This window comes from Meleagris gallopavo, chromosome 4, assembly GCF_000146605.3.
Source record: "Meleagris gallopavo isolate NT-WF06-2002-E0010 breed Aviagen turkey brand Nicholas breeding stock chromosome 4, Turkey_5.1, whole genome shotgun sequence".
In the NCBI taxonomy this organism is placed as follows: domain Eukaryota; kingdom Metazoa; phylum Chordata; class Aves; order Galliformes; family Phasianidae; genus Meleagris; species Meleagris gallopavo.
In genome coordinates this window covers 55230359-55249780 of record NC_015014.2, presented here as the reverse complement: position 1 = coordinate 55249780, position 19422 = coordinate 55230359, and the positions used below count along the sequence as shown (strand labels likewise).

Sequence of the window (19422 nt, the reverse complement as noted above, 5' to 3'; positions counted from 1 at the left end):
AAAAAAAAAGGCCCCATGAATAGCAAGGACAGAAGAGAAGGGGGGAGAGGTGCTCCAGACACCAGAGCAGAGATTTTCTTGCAGCTCTCAAGGAAACAATGATGGAGCAAGTATCACACTGCAGCCCGTGAAAGATGTTCTTTTCCTTGAAGTAGTAGTTAAAAATCTAGAAAATAAAAAATAAAAATAAGTTATGAAGGATTTATTCTTGTAGCTGGCCGATGGAAATCACTTAGAAGGATATTGTCAGTCATTAACAGATATCTCATTTAATTCTTTTAAGTAGTTATGTGTCAAATAAAATACACTGAAAACCTACCAGGATAGGCTTTAAAAAACTCACCTCAGAATGCTATTATAAAAAAAATGCCATTTTTAAAAGTAAGAAAATAAAGAAAAGACTGGTTTCTACTGATAGAAATTGGTTTCACATATTGGAAGTTAGCATAGCTGCTGTTTCATATAAGACAGTGTTTTAACATATAAAATATTCATAGTCCCAGCACTAGAGAAGTATTCAAACTAAAAGGAAATCTTGGCTTTATATACCTTGACCTCATTCACTCAAAAACCCCCATTTTTAATTCTGGTGATGACAACTTTGTAACATGACCTGAGAACCCCACACTGTGATCTGCATCTGCATGCTTCTTCTGAGTTGACTGGCAGAGCTTTGTTCAGCCTCTGCTATCACTGTCTGCCACTGGAGTGGTGACTGCCAACTGGCAGCTGAGTTTTCCTTTGGACAGACAGTTGGAAAGATTTTTCTTAGGATAATAACTGATCTATAAGAAAACAGATCTGATATTTTATCACTGAAGTTACGCTGACAAGAGTGATTCAAAAATTTAAAACAATCTCATCTGAAGTATTTCTGTAAAACAGATAAAAATAATAGATTTTAATCCCTTCTAAGTAGGACTTTCTTAATGCAAGATATAGGAGGCTTTGGTTTCAATGTATTTTAATTCCTACTTCACCATTTGCTCTTGTGGGTTTAGTTAGAAAAATTAAATAAAGCACAGAGCTCAATTTGTTGAAATATTCAGATGTTTATGATACATTTTCAAAGAAAATTAGAACCCTATAATAAATGAAATCTGCCCACACCAGCTTATTTTCAGAGAACAGGAAGCCCTGAACAGGCATCCTGATGATCTCTACAAGATAGGATTGGATGGATGGATCAATATATTATGAAGTTGAAAATTTAGTAAGACTGGTGTTGGATTATACATTTACTTTAAGGACAGGAACTAAGATCTTACTATGAGGAGCGGCTGAGGGAGCTGGGACTGTTTAGTCTGGAGAAGAGGAGGCTCAGGGGAGACCTTATTGTACTTTGCAGCTTCCTGAACAGAGGTTGTGATGAGGAGGAGGTTAGCCTCTTCTTCCAGATAACAAACAAAGGACCTGAGGAAATGACCATAAGTTGCGCCAGGGGAGATTTAGATTAGATACAAGAAAAAACTTTTTCTCTTAGAGAGTGGTCAGACACTGGAATGGCCTGCTGTATGGGAACTGCTGAATCACAGCCTGAATCTCTGATTGATCACCTGAGGTGAGCAATGAGTCAGCCATGGGAGCACAGCTGAAGGCAATTCATTCACCTGTGCTGCCAGAAGGGGGTGGAGCCTGGCTCTACCTCTCCTAGACCCATTTAAGAGCTGACTACCATGGGAAAGGCTCTCTTCTGGAGATCTCTCCTTTGAGAGTTTTGTAGTGAGACCAGGATGTGGGTAAGCATTCTATCTATTCTATTTTTGTTATTATAACCTGCTTAGCCAAACTCTCTTGTTTATTTCATAATTATAACATCTGTATATTCATTGATTATATGCCTGCTTAGGGAGGTGGTGGAGTTGCTGTCCCTGGCAGTATTCAAGAGGTGTCTGGATGAGGAGCTGTGAGATATGGTTTAGTGCTTGTAGTAGCAATGGTAATGGAGGACAATTAGACTAGATGATCTTACAGGTCCTTTCCAACCTTGTGATTCTATGATTACAAGAACTATCTGAAGTATGCTGTATCGCTGAAAATAATGGGCTTACTTTGCACAGTAACCTTTATTGGCTTTCAGTTATGAACCCAGATTTTCCTAATGGCTGACTTGAGATCAGGAGAACCTGAAAAATCTTAAACTTACAATCTGGCACTAGATTCTCATCTTTGCTCAGATTAGACTCTTTCATCTTCCCCCGAATATATGCCTATCAAATAAAATTCTTTTATGGCATTTCATGGAAATCCTTCTAATTTTCTCTCACATATTCAATGCATCAACAAAACTGTTAAAATGAAAATAATTCTGTGTTAGTGGAAATCTTATTTCAGGATAAATCAATAATAGTACTTCTGTATTCTTGTGGAGCAAAAAGGACACATTTCTAAAACCTAAAACTGCTTTAAGTTTGTCTTTAAGATTCTCTCCCTTCTACATGTGTAGACTTGAAAACAATTGTATAGAAGAATTATCCCAATGCTTTCATGTCTCAATATTTTAGTATAGGTATAGCATGTCAATTGACAGGATATGATTGTTATATTCTGCTAAGTGCTTAATATATACTTCCAAGTTACCTCAGTACTGCTATAATGACTCCTCCCACCTAAACTCTCTCAAAGGGAATTAAATGACTGTAATTATGTTGAAATAATAGGTAGGAGATGAGTTGCTGTAGAACTGAAAAATAAAAGTTTCAAGACGAAAACTGAAGTGCTGGTACTTGTGATTGGTGTGCTACTTCTTGGCTATTGTAACTGTAGAACTGAAAATGGAGATGTGAAAAAAATGCACATACATCCATCATTGTAGTTTCATTTCTGTGGAATATATGGAATCACTTCTTTTAAATTTTACTTTACATCATCTTTCCACTCTTTGTTCTTGCAGAGACAGATGTGTTTTTATAAGCAAGGATGTCTTCGCTTAAGTCATAATTCTAACAATATTTAAATAACTTCACAATGGTGGTAAACTAGCTCAGATTAAGAGAGGCAATGTAAATGCAGTTGGAATTAGTTCTGCTCTTATGGTATCCATATAAACTAATTCTGTATTTGCTCAGGAAAGTCTTGATATGGAAACAACAGTATGTGCTCTCACATCCAAATGTGTTTACAACATTAACACCTACGTAACTCTATAATCTTTGTAAGGCAGAATTTGTACTCTGCTAAGTTCATGTGGTTCCTGCTTTGTCAGATGAAAAATTCTATCTGCACCAGCAGAAAATCTGAAATGTTGTTTAATGTTAGAAGAAAATGGGGTGAATTGTAGAAAATGTGATCCTTTCTGAATTAAAAACTTGTTTTTCACTGATTCCCAGTTGCTTTTATTTTTCCCACCAGCGAGTCTTAATACTGCAAATGTTTCTGATAGTTACATTGTATTTCATATGTGACCTTTAAAGGTTACTAGTAACTTCAAGTCCTTTTTGGCAGGGCTGTGCTCAGTGTTTTCTTCCCCCAGCTTGTATGGGCAGAGGTGGGGGTTGCAGGGAGGTTGGAGCTTGATGTTTGAGATCTCTTCCAAACTAAGCCATTCTATGATTCTTTGATTCTAGTGGGTTGCTGTGACACCGGTGCAAGGCCTTGCATTTGGATTTTTGAACCTCATGACGTTCCCCTGTGCACACTCCAGGTCTCTCTTGATGGCATCCCATCCCTGAGGTGTGCTGACCACAACACACGTCATGTGTCATCCACAAACTTGCTGATGCTGCATTTGATCTCATTGTCAGTGTCTTTGATTAAGGATATAACAGAGCGCTAGCCCCAGTACTGACCCCTGTGGGACGCCACTCATCACTCCAACCAGACTGTGACCCATTGGCCGTTACTCTCTGGGTATGGTCTTGTAACTAGTTCCCCATTCATCAAACTCTCCACCTATCAAATCCATATCTTTTTAATTTAGAGAGAAGAATGTTGTGGGTAACTTTCCCAAAGGCCTTACTGAAGTCTAGGTAGAAAACATCAGTGGCTCTTTACTTGTCCATTTACACAGTTATACCATCATGGAAAGTCATTATGTTGGTCAGACAGGACTTGCCCTTGATGAAGCTGGTTTATTTCACACCACCTTCATCTCTTCCGCATCCCTGACTATAGCTTCCAGGAGGATCTGTTCCTTGATGTTTCTCTGAAACAGAGGTAAGGCTGAAAGATTGGTATTTCCCTGGGTCATTCTTTCTACCTTTCTTTAAAATGGTGTGACATTGCCTTTTTTCCAGTCACTAGGGACTTCGCCTGACTGCCATAACTTTTCAAATATCATCGAGCGTGTCTTGGTGACTACATCACCCAATTCCCTCTGGACTCTAGGATGCATCTGGTTCCTCAGATGGATGTGAACCCGATCTTCAGTTACAGCAGGAGGGACGTTGCTCCTTCAGTACCCACCTTTAAAGCCATTCACTGAAGGGGTGTGTGAAGAGTAGTTGCCAGAGAGAACTGAGACACAAAAGGCTGTTTTTGCACCTCAGCCTTCTCCTTGTCTACAGTTATCAGCCTGCCTCTATTGCTCACTAGGGATTGGCACACCTTCTCGGACTTCCTTTTTCTGAATTATGTACCCGTAGAAGCTTTTTTAATTCTTCTCCCCTCTTGGCATGTCCAGTTCTAGTTAGGCCTTGGCCTTCCTGACCCTGTCTCTACACACCCTAGCAGCATCCTTACACTCTCCTCTCAGGGTACCTGTTCCTGCTTCCACTAAATTGTTTCTTATATACACATATAACTACTTAAAAATGAACAAAGCCTGTACTCAGGCTTCCCTCTTCTCTTCCCCATTGTGTAAGACATTGCTATAATGGATTTGTCTGACATTTTTTTTTAATCTTCCATGTAGACTAATTGTGTATGTACTAGATGGGCATGCTAGTTATGCATATTTTGACACTTTTTAGAATTAGGACATAATGCAGTAGTTGTGTAGTTCTCTAAGCTATGTTCTCAAGGAGAATGAATGTTAAAAAAAAAGTAAAAAAAAAACACAACAACGAAAAAGTCAAAATTCTCTTTTCACAAGTTAAATCAGACTCCTTAACAGAAAAGTCGAGTGGAGTAATCTTATCTGAGGTGCTGGGGAATTTCATAACCAATCCTTCTAGTTACCTTAACCAGGATAAAACTTTCATGGTTTTATCACTCTAGCTAAAACATATAAATGGCTTACACAGAAGCATTTTGTTATATTGAAAAACTCTTACGTTTTGTTAAAATGTGCTATTCTGCATAAAAATAAATCATAGTAGAAAATAAAAATAGCTGGCTTTTCTTTGTTTCTGGTCTTTTTCTTACAAGAATGCTGAAAAAAAATATGTACTATTAGCACCACCAGCAGAATACAACATCTTTTAGCTCAAGTGGGCAGCAATTTCTTCACTTGTATCTCAGGATTGAAGTATGATCAACAAATACTTTTTTGAATCTCTGAGATTGCCTTTGTGTACAGACAGACTAATGTGAGTCTCATTCTTGTCTTCCTTATACTAGTATTATACCTCTGCGAGTCTTTTGACATTAGTAGTTACAAAATCAGTGGAGTTAAGGAAGCATAATAGATAATTTACCACATTGAAAGAATTGGCCAGCACCAAATCCATTTTAGAATTTTGTTTAAGTAGAATTTTGCTCATATCCTTTTTATTTGCCGTATTTTTTGTTCTTTGTATCTTGCCACTTTCAAATCCTTTACTTACGCAATATATTTCTCCATAAATGCCTAAAGCCAGGCACTGATGATATCTTTAAAAAGAATTTCTGAATGACAACAGAGCTCTTGGTTGAATCATTTTTTCTAATTTATATAGTAAAGAAATTCACAGGACTCCCACAGGGAGTCAGGAAATGGTACAAACAAACAACACAATGGTAATCCCTTTACTAAAAGCTCAAGTCTGAATTAAATATTATTAGCATTGTGTAGATAAATACTGAATGTTTTTTTTATATCCATTGAGCCTACAATCTCTAGTCAATATAGTACAGTACTTGCATCTTCAAAAAATACATGAAAGTGTCGGTCATCGATTGAGATGACAGCACTGTAGACAGATGGGGAAGGAAGTGAAGGAATAGGGAAGGCCTTTGTTTTTGTTTATTTTATATATTACACTGAGGAGTAAAAGTCCATTTGTAAACACAAATTCGAAGGAGCACAGGCCAGAGGAAGATAATTACATTAGGTCAATTGTTATTCTAAAATAAACTATAAAAAAAAAATCTCCTTTTCTAATTCCCAGTGAAATTATCCAAATATTATTATGGATATAGGAGATTGTCCAGTTTCTGCAAAACCAGAAACTTTCCTATGGAAGTTCCAATGATATAGGATAGATTTTTTTTCACAAATAATTACAGCTTATCTCAGCAAATTAATTAAAGAAATTGGCAGCTGAAACAGAGCAGAATGTAGAAAAATGTGATTACTTTCTTTTTCCCATTAGTTTTTCTCCTCTTTTCTTCCTGTCTAATTTCACTTACTGCCATAGAGATTTTCCTGTTTCTTCTGGCAACAGGATCTCAAATGACACTTTCATGTTAGATGGCACAGTTAGTGAATTCCCTGAAAACAGTAAGCTTAACAAGGAAGAATTTGTATTCCAATCTTCATCTGCCTATCTGAAACACTGCTTTTTATTGATATAATCTTTTCAAAAGTGACAAACTTATTAAAAACATATTGCAGTATTCTGCAAATATTAAACTACAAGGAAATAAAGAAGGTAATGAATTTTAAGTATGTAAATATATATAACACACGCATATTTAAGTGGATATAGAAATATTTGCAGAGAAAATTATCTTTGAGAGGCACTGCTGGGAAATTGCATGAATGGGTAGAAACAGATGATATATTGCCTTTCAAAATTCACAGAACAAATGTTATGAAAAAATGTAATGAAGAATCAGCTTCTACATTGTTTATCAGAGGCAAATTGAAGCATATTGTTTCAGCCATCAGAGAGGTTTGTAGAAGCTACTGTCACTGATAGCACTACAGTTATCATTTTCTAATACAGAAAGCCTCGATTTAGTCTTTTCAGACTAATAAGCTGGTTTCACAGACTAGGATTTAACCAATGTGAATACGCCTATTGGCAAAATGATCTCCATATCCTCAAACTCTACTGGGTAGCATGATTTCTTTCTGTGTTTTTTCCTTGTAAACTGAAGTATGGACATAAAAAGTGAACAATATTTCTGTATTACTGATTTCAACTGTGCTTTGGCTCTCAAATCCAATTGGCATGACAGTTAAAATTAGCAGGACAAGGTCAAACTGTCAAGGATGAGGCTGGCTGCGAGCAGAGGGGCTTTTGCGGCTTTGTTTGCTTGTCATTTCAGCTGCTATGTCAGCTTAAATACCATCAGTAAAAAAACACGGAGCATAGCTTAAGGAGTAGTGGGGCGAGGGTCACATCTGAGCAATGATCAAACAAGGATAAAATCCAGAGAGGCCACACTCCCTGGACACTGTGGCTTCAGTGTCTTTCAAAAAATGTCAGTGTAGGCTGATTAAACAAATGCTGCTGCCAAGGCAAAGCTGATTAACCTACACTGCATAGGAAAAGTTCACATGCAATGGGCTATCATTCTGAAATACTTTGGGGAAGTGAAAAATGTTACAGTGTTGTGATAAAATGGAATATTGCACAAAGTCTGAACATTTGCTTTTCCTAGCATACCACTGTTTTACATTTTTCTTGATTTGTGTTCTGCTGACATGATTTAAAAGCCTTTCAAAATGGCTCTTTGCCCAGACGCAGCTTGAAAGTCCAAGCTCTCTTACAAAAGCAGGTGAAATTAGTTTTGCCATACATACAATTCCATTCATAAATCTTTGCTCAGTGTAGTGTAGTCATTTTTTTCCTATTAATAATTGCCTTTTCCTAAGTTAGATTATATTCATTTACTGAAGTTTTTCTCCCGTTTTCTCTTTCTCTCTCTAATCCATATTAATATATATCTATTCATAAAAAGAATATTTTCCAGAGAGGAATCATTCCCTTCCTGTATCGTATCATACAGTATGGTATCATATAGTATATTGTATAGCACAATATAACTGTAAAGGAAAATGATCAAGATATATATAATTTTTAAAGTTTTGAATGATTTTGGAAAAAAACAGGCATTTCCTTTGTACTATTAGAATTATCAAGACATGGAGAAAGGTAGGACAAAATGCGTAGTTTTAAAATATTTTCAAATATTTTATTTTAAAATGAGAAAAGTTTTTCTTATTAACTGGAAGAATAATGTTCTTTCTGGATAAAGAGAAGCTTCTTGTGTACTGTCAGATATTATAGATCTTAAGTTCACACTCCTTAATCAAGTGACTGTCCTGTAAGTCATTGATTAAGGACTGAAGAAATTGGCTCAGGTTCCTTGATCTCAACTATGACAAGGCAACAAAGCTCACTTTTACCTGAAGAAAAAGGAGAGACAGGAAGAGTAACCAGGCATGAGGGGGGAAGGGAACAGCCATTCAAATAGGTGCAGCAGCACTCGAGAGGTGACAAAGCAAGATATCTGTCAGGGAAAGGAAATAAAGGTTAATGATTTGGATAAGCCAGGAAAAGAATAAATTGTAACAGAGGGGTATAAATTAAATTATTAATTAATTATGCTGCAGAGCAATTATATACCAGGAAAGCAAAGCACAGGAGAAAGGAGACTATCCCTCTAACAATAGCCACAAACAGACTTAGGTGACTAACAAAAACAAAACAAAATAAAAGATAGCAACAAAATTTAGATTAAATTCTTTCTTCTGTGCCAGTGATATAGTACTGTGCCAGGGAGCCATCCTGGACCAATGAATCTTCATAGAGCCCTAGTAGGATATGTAAAATTAGACCGCTCATCCCTTGTTTCTGAGGAGCTGATTTCTTTGTAATTCTTCCTCCCCCTCAGTAGTCAAATGAAAATGCAATCAGAATGAAGCTCTTCAGCTGAAGAGCTGAAGCAAGCTCAAGAAAGGATCAAATATCTCAGTTAGAGATGAGACATAACCAAAGAGAAATCTGAATATACCACAGCTGGAGAAGGAGAGCTGAGAGGGTCTATAACAGTTACTTCAGTGAACTGTCAATTTAACTCACCTGCATTCTCTGCACACGCCCAGTGCATCTCTGCCACAGAATAATGCCTGGGTATGCTCTCCTCTCATGTTTGGTAGTATGTGCCAGGGTACCTGCTTCTGAAGTAAGTGCTTTGTTTGTTTTGTGGTCTTAGAGTATAACATTTGTGCTTATATTTCCTGGTACCTAGATTATGCCTGTTAACTCCTTCAGATTTAAGATATTTCAATGAACATTTGTGTTTGAGGGAATGCATTAATCACAGGATGAATGTATGAAACAAATAAGTGATGTCACAGTTGTAGTTTTGCGCGAAAGTTCAAGTAAGGTAAGCTGGTTTGTGCTAAACATAATCAAATTAGCACCTTTAGGTGTTCTGTTCAGAAAGCATCATGCCTATATGTAAAGGTAAGAAAACAGGGGTGTAACCCTTGTCAGTTCCTACAGAAAGTACTAATGAAAGTATGTGTCTGTAGCAGCCTTTCTCAGCTGTTGGGTCTTCTAGCAAGTGTTCTATTTTTAAAAGATAAAGTATGTTAGAGGAGAGAAAAAAAAGACTATCTCTTGAACACACATACACAAAACCTGCATTGATGTAGTACAAAAAATATTTAATTAGTGTTCATTTTATCAGTGATAATCTTGTCATTTTGCTTTGTTCGTTCATATAAAAAGAAAACACAGAACCAACTGTTTACTGTCCTTTCTGAATCTGTAGCTACAGTACCCCTTTCCCACGTGGGAGGTCAATAGGACTGCATTGGCTTGTTTCACGTGTCAGGGTCCCATTAACGTAATGTAAGAGTTGGCACAGATTTCTGAGCAAGTTTTGTCTATGAAGTCAAGAGGAGAATCTGAGTGGAATATAATACTCTGCTAAAACAATAATACTCTCAAAATCTAACCCTCATTAACTCGTCAAGCCTAGTGACAGTCTTTAATAACATTCATTCTTTCTATGTTTTATCTTAATTGATTTCTTTGTAGCTATTTGAGTAACTAAAACAAGATTGTTAGTGTATCTACATTTAATGGGAAGACATTCTATTAGTTATCTATTTTAAAAATACGGGGATGGAGTTGTTGTACTTATTTTCTGGGCAACTTGCTATGGAGTTCTTTAAAAAATACATGGAAGTATGTTTGATTCTTTTTTTTTTTTTTTTTTTTAATGTCTATAACAAATGCTAGAATGCTGCAAAAGCATTTACAAGAATCCTGTGAGAAATGTATGGTCATTAGCTAACGTTTTTGTAACGAAAGAGAGGCTGGGCATTCACAGAGAATATGCATAGTTTCTTTTATCAAATGGTGTCTCTAATTAAGAAGGTTTGGAGAGGAAATAAGCAGGAATTAGTTTGCAGGAGGGGGACGTGGAGAGTATTTGTTTCTCTTTCTCTGCACTTTCTAACCTTGTGCTGTTTGTGCTGTGGGAGCTCCACCCTTCAGCCTAAGGTGAATGCAGCCCTTGTAGATATTACAATGTGCAATATAATTCCTTTAGTATAATGAATATTTGGATCTCACCATGACTTGAATACAAGTTTGGAAGATCAGCATCTGTCAAGATTAATCTTTGACTCTCTCTTGCATACTCCTCTGTCCCATTCACTGAGTGTTGATGTCCACAGCATCATCTCCGCAGGAGTTTGCAGCATCCACTGACTGAATCACCACATATCAGACTTCGCTACATCTAAGATCATGATTGAAGTGAAAGCCTATGTCACTAATTCTAAAAACAAACAACAAACAAAAATGATAAAAACTTACACTACCAACAAAAAAACAGCAACAAAAATTGTGGTTAAAAATTCATTTTGAAAGATATTAGAAGCATCAAACATTCAACATCCCACTTAGATATTGTTTTGATTCAGAAGAAAGTGTGAAAATACAGCATTTTTATTCGTTCTTAGGTGTAGTTTCATACCTCAGAAAAATAAATATCTCTTCAAACCAATATTGCATTATTTTCTTATTCATTAGGTCTCAGTAACCACTTTCTGCCCATTTGTTTTCTTCATTGCTATGTTTTGGGGAAATAATATACAATTATTAATGATTTTCTGAAATACAGCACAGGTGCAGGCTGCAGCTGTTATGGGTAAACTACATTTTGCTAAACTAATTCAAATCCCACTGAGGAAATAGAAGAATCACTGCATTCCCATAAAAAGAGAAATGTTTTCATAGTAGGATACAGAAGTTTCCACATACATTCTATCTAGTCAAAAAGTCTTTCGTAAAGAAATTAATTGTTGTTGTAACAATACTCATATGTACTTATAAAACCTTTTACTTTCATACTTGGTAAACACAGCGCTAGTTATTCTAGCCCCACTAACACTTCCAAATTAAGGTGATATGCCAAGAATTACATTTCGTGTACTGTAATACATCTGAAATAAACAAGAGTTATCATCCAGACTCATATTTAAAATATATAACTTTTCATAAGGAAAGTTACCATGAAAATTCCATTTGCCAGATAAATCGATATTTCAGTAGTTGTTTATAACTGTGTACTTACATCTGTTCATAGGCTATGTGCATTCATTTTTGTTGCCAAGCTTTTGTAGTAGGGTATATACTCTAAGGGAGTTAGGTGCTATTTTATTTTAAAATCAGTATTGTTTAGACCAAGAAAGGCTTCACGTAGGAAACACACCTTCATCTCCAGATCAGAGTGGTAGGCGAAGTTCGAGTCTCTTGTCTTCCCTCTCAGGACATCAGCCTAGAGAAGATATGGGTATCTTAGCTGAGCCTTGGATATCTATAACTGAGAGAAGGTGATTTTCTGTACTAAGTGGCATGATGTAGATTGAAAAGTGTTTCTCAACTTGAAGTTCCACTGTAGAGAAGAAGGACAAACTGGGTGAGCTTTTACATTAATCCATTGTCCTGGTTTCAGTTGGGATAGGCTTAATTTTCTTCCTAGTATCTGGTAAGGTACTGTATTTTGAGTTTAGGATGAGAATAATGTTGACAGAATGCTGATGTTTTAGTTGTTGCTGAGTAGTGCTTACACAGAGACAAGGACTTTTAGACTTCTCGTGCTGCCCTGCTAGCAAGGATTTGGGGGTGCATGAGGAACTGGCAGGGGATGCAGCCAGGAGAGATGACCCAAGCTGCCAAAAGTGATGTTCCCCACAGTAAAGTGTCATGCTGAACAATAATATTCAGGGAGCTAGCAAGGGTGGCTGCTGCTTTAGGATTGGGTGGGCATTGGTCAGTAGGTAGTGAAAAAACATATGGTGCAAATCAAATTTTGTGTATTCTTTTATTATTATTTTATTATTATTATTTTACCTTCCTTTTCTATCCAATTAATTTGTCTTTATCTCAAACCATAAGTTTTACCATTTTTTCTGATTGTCTTTGCCATCCCACTGTACAGAGAGAGAGCTGTGTGGTGCTGAACTGCCTAAACCGTTAAAATGCAACATCCATAAGATAAACATTTTGAAATGTCACTGCAAGTTATCGAGGCAAAAATTTCCCTTACCTTCCCAAACCAACGTTCTAGGCAGTCCTGTAAGTCTGGGATTCCTGAACACTTCTGCCCAGTGACTGCCAATAGAGATCCTCACCAATACTTGGGCACATGTAGCAAGGTACTGCCTTCAAGAATGCCTGCAGGGGTATCTTGATTTGCCTCAATCAATCCAATCCATTGGGTTGATCGGATTAGAGACTTAATTGTGCTAGGTATGTACCTTCAGGCAGATTCCTGGTTTATAAACTGTTACGTTAGTTTCCCTGAGTTTTTCCATATATGCTTGTGTATGAAGTGGAGATTTAGGGTAAAATTTCACCGCTGACACTATGGAGATCCCATTCAAATTAGGGTAAATTATTGTAACTGTAATAGTTCAATCAATGTAGGTGTTATTTAAGGCTTTTTTTTATATATACTTTTATGCTTTTAAGTTATAATAAGCTTTTATTAAATTTTTTATTTACACTTATATTTTTCCATGGTGACTTTTTTTTCAGCTTCCCATTTTGTATGTATTATGCGTTATACCGACTGAGGTCTGCATCTTGACCTTTTTCTTCCATGGGGAATTCATGTTGCCACTCTGTGGACTGTCCTTTTGACTCTGGCTTGTAGTAGTGACATCACATCTTGTCATTGCTACTGTTGTGATTCAGGAAATGGTCACGTTGAGCCTCATATTGGTTCTATAGTTCCTGACAAACTTGCACACAATGCTCTTGCTGTTCTTGTGTGAGCATTTGTGGCACCCACCTGTAGCAAATCTTGCATTTTTCCAGAGCACTGAAGCCAATATTCAGCTCTGTACAGTTTCCTGGTTGTAAGCCACCAATTTCCTGTGGATGACCTGATTGAGATGCTCTTCATGATAGCTGAGCATGGCCATCCAGAATGTAGCTTGCCTTTCACATTGCTGTCACCACTGCTGAAATGGACTCTGCACCACCTGACTACACTGACATCCAATGTTTGGTCTCCATTCAGCAAGAAGCAGTCAATTGGTGCCATTTTTTCCACATGAAAGCTTTGCTTCATACGCCCTTCCATGTCAGATTCCATTCTATCAGTCTTTCCCTCTGCTGCCATCTGTCACACAGCAACAAAATGTAACAGAATATTGGCGGGAAGGTTCAGTCTCTACTGCCTCATACCACCAATATTTACTTCTGACATTATGAACCAGCATGACAAAATAGGAGACATTACTATCAGAGCAGCCTTTGCCACCTGAATTTTCAGGCATGCTTTGTTTGAGAGTTCAGAAAAAAATTGTCCTACAACAAGTGATCAGAAAGCGCTATTTATAAAAGCTTGTATATGAATGCTTGTGTATAAAAGAAAATTCTATTAGCAGTAATAATTTCTTTTTGGAATATTATTAAATTACACCTATCTTTGACCAGGTTTCAGCTGGGACTGAGTTGTCTTTCTTCATAGTGTCCACTACAAAGATATATTTTGGCTTTATTGTTTTTTAATACACAGATATGTGATAATACACAGATATTTTAGTTGTTGCTGATTTGCGATGTATAGAGCCAACAACTTTATAGTTTTCTCAGCTTCTGTACTGTGCTACCAGTAAAGGAAGCTGAGGGGGCAGAAGGAGTTGGAAGGGGATACAACCAGGACTGGCCAAAGGGATATCTGATAACTTACAACATCATTTGAAAAAAAAAAAGCTTGAAAAATGGTGGAGAGTTGGCTGGATGAGCAGCTGCTGCTTGGGGACTGGCTGGGCATTGGTCAGTGGGTGGTGATCAGCTGTTTGTTTTGTGTGTATGTACAAGTATACATGTATATAATCTTTTTCTTTTTTTTTTTCCTCATCTTTTTCTGTATTTATCCCAACCCGTGAGTTCTGCTTTGTGTTGTTTTTGTTTTTCTGATTCTTTTCTCCCATCCCTGGGATGTGGGGGGATAAGCATAATGCTTAGCTACCTGCTGGGTTAAACCACAACAGTCTCAATATGAAAACACTGAATAGATATAGTAATGGGTCCCAGTATCTTTAGTGTACTTATCCATTTAGTGTAAAGATATATCCTCATAAATATCTGCAAGAATATGATTGTAATTTAAGTTTGACATCTTGCAGAAGTGCTTTTGCAGACCATTAAGAATATGTATGCACATGTCCTTATGAATTACATCATTTCTATATATATATTTTTTTTTAGGATCAGAAAAATAGATAAAGAATATCAAAGAAAAATACAGGCTCTGTTCCACAGAACATTAAGTTTTGAACAGCTTGGAGAGCGTATAAGTACTACAGCCACTCCATATTTATTTTGATGTAATTGTGCCACATAGAATGTGCTTCTTCTCACCCTGTGTTGTAACACTCAGAAACTTACAGTTTACTGTGAAATAGCAGCTCCAGAATGCTAGAGATGGATCAGTTCCAGCATTTATTTAGTTGTTAGCCTTGAGGGGAAAAAAAAAAAGAAAAAAATTGGATATCCATAGCAGAAAAAAGGTTTATTCAAATGTTGTATAGAAGATTTCACTTAAGAGAATTACAGTTGTTAAGACTAATAGGTGATATTCCTTCATATCCCTGTGGCTTTCCTTTATACATTATATCAAATGTTTTCCTTACAAATGTATTTAAATACTGTGTTATTTCTTTTTAAAAACCAGAAAACATGATGCAGTATGACAGCCTAATATGAAGACAATGTGAATGAAATTCAGAATGCTTCAGAGTTTCTTGAATGACAAAATATAATTCTGAAGAAAAGAAAAAAAGAGACATCATGCCTTCATATCTAATATTTGTATAATGGTAAAATTAAACAAGTCAAAATGTAAACATAATGCATAAAAAACTTTAAAAATGACATGTTTTTAAGTGTAGATTATTGATAGAGAAAGTAAATATTCTGTGCTAAGATTTATAAAATCAAAATTCTTATGAAGTTCATTAGAACAACAGAAGTCTTAGAAAAAGAGGCCTTTCACTAAAAGAAGATTAAGATGCTTCAAAAAATTTTAGAAAAGCAATCTTTTTAGGAATACTCCTATGTTTGGAAAGAATTAAGATGTCAGTTGTCTACGTAGATAGATATTGTTTATTAATAGCTAAAAAAGATGTTAAAAAAAATCTGGTGGTAATAAACATTTGAAGTCATCAAACTGGGAGAGTTTGCATGCATACAATCCATAAGAGTTGGTTGATAATATCTCTGGCTTGATAATGTTGATTTGTAATAAATCTGAGAGATAACAGAGAAAATCCTGGAGACTGCAAGACAGCATACATTGTGCCAATATTTAGAAATGAAAAGTATGAGGAGCACAAGAATTATAGCCCTAGAACGTTTTTCCTTAAGGATGAAAAACTTTAGCTGTTAAAGCCATAAAGAAGGACAAGTCATGCTAACCATCATAATTTATGAGAAACATAAACTATTTTATTATTTTATTTTATTTTATTTTATTTTATTTTTACTAATTGAAGATTATAAGAGTAAACATAATAATTATTGTATTATGTATGATCTCTTGGCACATGAACTGAATCCCATTTTGCTGAATATGGATAGAAAAGAAATAACAGAGATGTAATAAATATACTTGGGTATCCCCAGAATAAATCCCCTTTCACAAGTGCACTGAGTGACCAGTGACAAAAAGTAGACAAGAATGAACAGGAGAATGAAGCAAACACATTCGCTGATAAATTGGGTGGTGATAATACCAACTCTTCACCTTGCTTTACTGGGAATTCTAAGAGGAGAATGATGAAAGAGAAGTTTTCATAAATACCTTCATAGAAAGAATCTGGGAATCCTTTTCCGCAGAGTACAGTTGAGTCTGGGAAGAAAATAAAATTTTCCACTCTCAGGAGGGAAGTTTCCATGCTGTGCAGTAAAAGAGAAAATTTATTCACTCGGTCCTCTGCCCCTTTTACCCCATTTTCCAACAGTGAGACCAGAAATATTATGAATCCTGTAATTTCAAAACAATAGTAAACGTGGTGAAGATTTTGATTTGTAAATGGACATGGAAAGCTTGAAAAAACTTTTTCAGTTCATGGTTTGCTCTGCCTATTTCTGATATTGGCTACCTGTCAGGCTAAGCTCTCATCTTTGGTGTCACTTAACTCTGCTGTGTTCAAAGTTGTAAATGATAAAAAAAAACCTCTTCTGTTCATCATTTCAGTGCCATGTTTGTAACAATTACTCTAACTACACAGTAAATTTCAGACCAAATTGTACAGAAACAAGAAAGTTTGGGTTTTTTTTTTGGTTTTTCTTTTTGTATATTTAAGTATAATGGAGGGAACATTGGAGGAAGTTAAAGATATTGCTGAGAAGTTCAATGATTTTTCTAATCTCTTTCTATACTTCAAAGGATTTTTAGTATTACATTCATTTTTTTTTTTTTCTTACAATAAAGATGAAAACCTCTCTAGGACTAAGAGTTTTTCCCCCTCCTAACAGCACTCAAATCAATTTAAGAAGTTTTTTTAGTATAGTTTTTCACTGTAGGAGGTCTCTTGCAGGATAACAAATCTAGCAAGTATTATGTGACATAGCAGTAAAAGTCCTTGAACATTTTAGTAAACTAATAATTGTGAGTGGGAACAAACCTTTACTCAGAAGTCTTCAAAAAAGGAGGAGATAAACTAGATGGTGAAAGGTCATTTCTTCCACATCACACTGACAGTACAGTGTTTCAAGGCACAATTAAAAGCCTAGTGTTAACATGTTTGTATACGTTAAGACTGGACATTAGGGATGGAACTCTTTCTGAAGATTTAGATGTAATTTCTTAGTGATCAAATCCAGAGACAGCTACAAGAGCTTACTAGAGGTTGATGTGTATAGTAACTTGGTAACACAAACTGGAAAAGAACCATAAATACTAATTAATCCACATGAGAGAGGATAATAAGAATGACCTATTTCAGAACTTAGGGGCTTTGTATCAGCTCATGAAATAGCCCTGAATATCTATCTTCTCTTGTTGACACCTCCTCAGAAAATCCACAGGGTTGTAACGTCTGAAGAGGGAGGAGGATAAACTCAATATGTTCAGGAAAACTGGCAGTAGGAAAATATGACATTTGCTAATGAGTTGTACACTACTTCACTGTATGCAGGATAAGAGACATGATAGGTATGATCTTGATCGGCAGTTCCCAGCTTTCCATATAGTGTCCTTCCTACAGGAAAAAACCCTCAAGAAATGTGCACTGTCATTTTGCATCCAATTCCAGTTTAGAAATGTATGAATATGTTTCATCATTTTTAGCAGGTTTAAAAAGTCAAAATTACATGTTCTACAAAACAAACAAGAAATATACTTGGCATTAAAATCATAAAGACAACAAAAATCACTTTTTGTCTGCATGTCATTTTATTTAAGTGGGTTTGGAAAGTGGTATTAATCCTATAATTACAGAATAACAGAGGTCTCCTTAATCTTTAAACCAGAGAGTGAAAATGAAAAAGATTTAACCCTTAGTGAACTAGGTGAGGACTGGAAGAATTAGTGAAGTTGTGCTTATGGCCAATTGAGATTGATGAAGTTCACATTTAAAATAAAAATAAAAATTAATGTAACCAGTTTTGGATATGTCTTCCAAAACAGAAATCAGTGAAAGCACGACATTTTTTTTTTTTAATGTATTTTCAGTAGGAAGGTTTCTCATGGTACTTACTGCTACTGTAATCCATGAGTGAAATACTCCAGAAAAGTGCAGAGTTCTACTTCTCTGCCTGCTTGTAATGCAAAGCACGTGCAATGCCAGGTGCAGAAGCACCCTCTCAGTTGCCAAACCCCTTGGATCTTGTTATGACTTTTTTCATATGAGCATGTTCAGGAATTAACAACATAATTGAGATTGGTCAATCTTTTAAAGGTTGTTGTCCTTGAAATATGTGTCATAATTTATTTACAGCTCCTCCCTTAAATTTGAAAAATGAGGTTACTTTTCTACACAAATTGATTTGTGCATTTAAATTAAGAAGACATTCTGATTAAAATACAGCCCATTCCATTCAACTGGAAGTACACTTACAAATACATTTGTTTAAATCAAACAATCCTGCTGTTAGTATAGATGTTGGAGAAAACGAGCTAGCATATCTATTTGATTAATCCATTTTTTATCTGATTGGAAAAGAACTCTGACTTCAGCATTTTTGCAAATAGTAAGCTTGTTACTAACATTGAAATTTCTGTGATAATACAAATGTCTACTTATATTTTGATCACTGGAAATCTTTTCAAATAAAATACTGAAGAGTAAGAACTCCTCCAGTATTTCCGCTCTGAAGAGCAAGAAAGGTCTAGTTAAATAAGAGTAGCTCAGCCACCTCTGTGGCTGAATAGTTCAGACCTCTGAAGTTCCGACTTAATGTGTGTATTATGTTACTGTGGTATATTGTGTCACTACACTCTTTGCCAGTGTTTGTCCTGATCTAGCTCTTAATTTGTTGTGAAGAATACAGCAAAATGACTCCACAGGTTGTGTCTACATTGCTGCTCTAGCTTGGGTCATGGGAGCATTTTTGAAGTGAATCCCATAGTTGCTTTCACCCACTATGCTTTGATCTGCAACAAGGAGACACAAACTTATTTTATGAATTTCATGTAGTCTCTTTCCTGCAATAATTACTACCTTTTTAATATGTTCTTGATGCCTTGTATCAAGAGTTGTGTTTGTTTGACCCAAATCTAAATTTCATAGGTCCTTGTTCTGCAGTGATTGCAGTGTTTGTTTTCATTTTGTAACTGTAAAATGTTAACATGAAATTATCTTGCTTTTGAAATTTCTTGGAGAATAATTTTATCTTTAAATAAAATAACATA

The 19422-nt window shown here is 35.9% G+C and overlaps 2 long non-coding RNA genes across 2 annotated transcripts; one reads left to right on the top strand and one right to left on the bottom strand.

The window, feature by feature from the left end:
* The first annotated feature begins 1680 nt into the window (after nt 1-1680).
* On the top strand, nt 1681-5270 carry LOC116216626. The gene is made up of 3 exons (XR_004159763.1): nt 1681-1739; nt 3567-4155; nt 4236-5270. It is a non-coding gene; the product is annotated as an uncharacterized LOC116216626 (long non-coding RNA).
* Nucleotides 5271-9686: 4416 nt separating this feature from the next.
* Nucleotides 9687-16706, bottom strand: LOC116216625. The gene is made up of 3 exons (XR_004159762.1): nt 16369-16706; nt 14955-15024; nt 9687-11829 (listed from the first exon to the last, which is right to left on the bottom strand). It is a non-coding gene; the product is annotated as an uncharacterized LOC116216625 (long non-coding RNA).
* Nucleotides 16707-19422: the final 2716 nt, after the last annotated feature.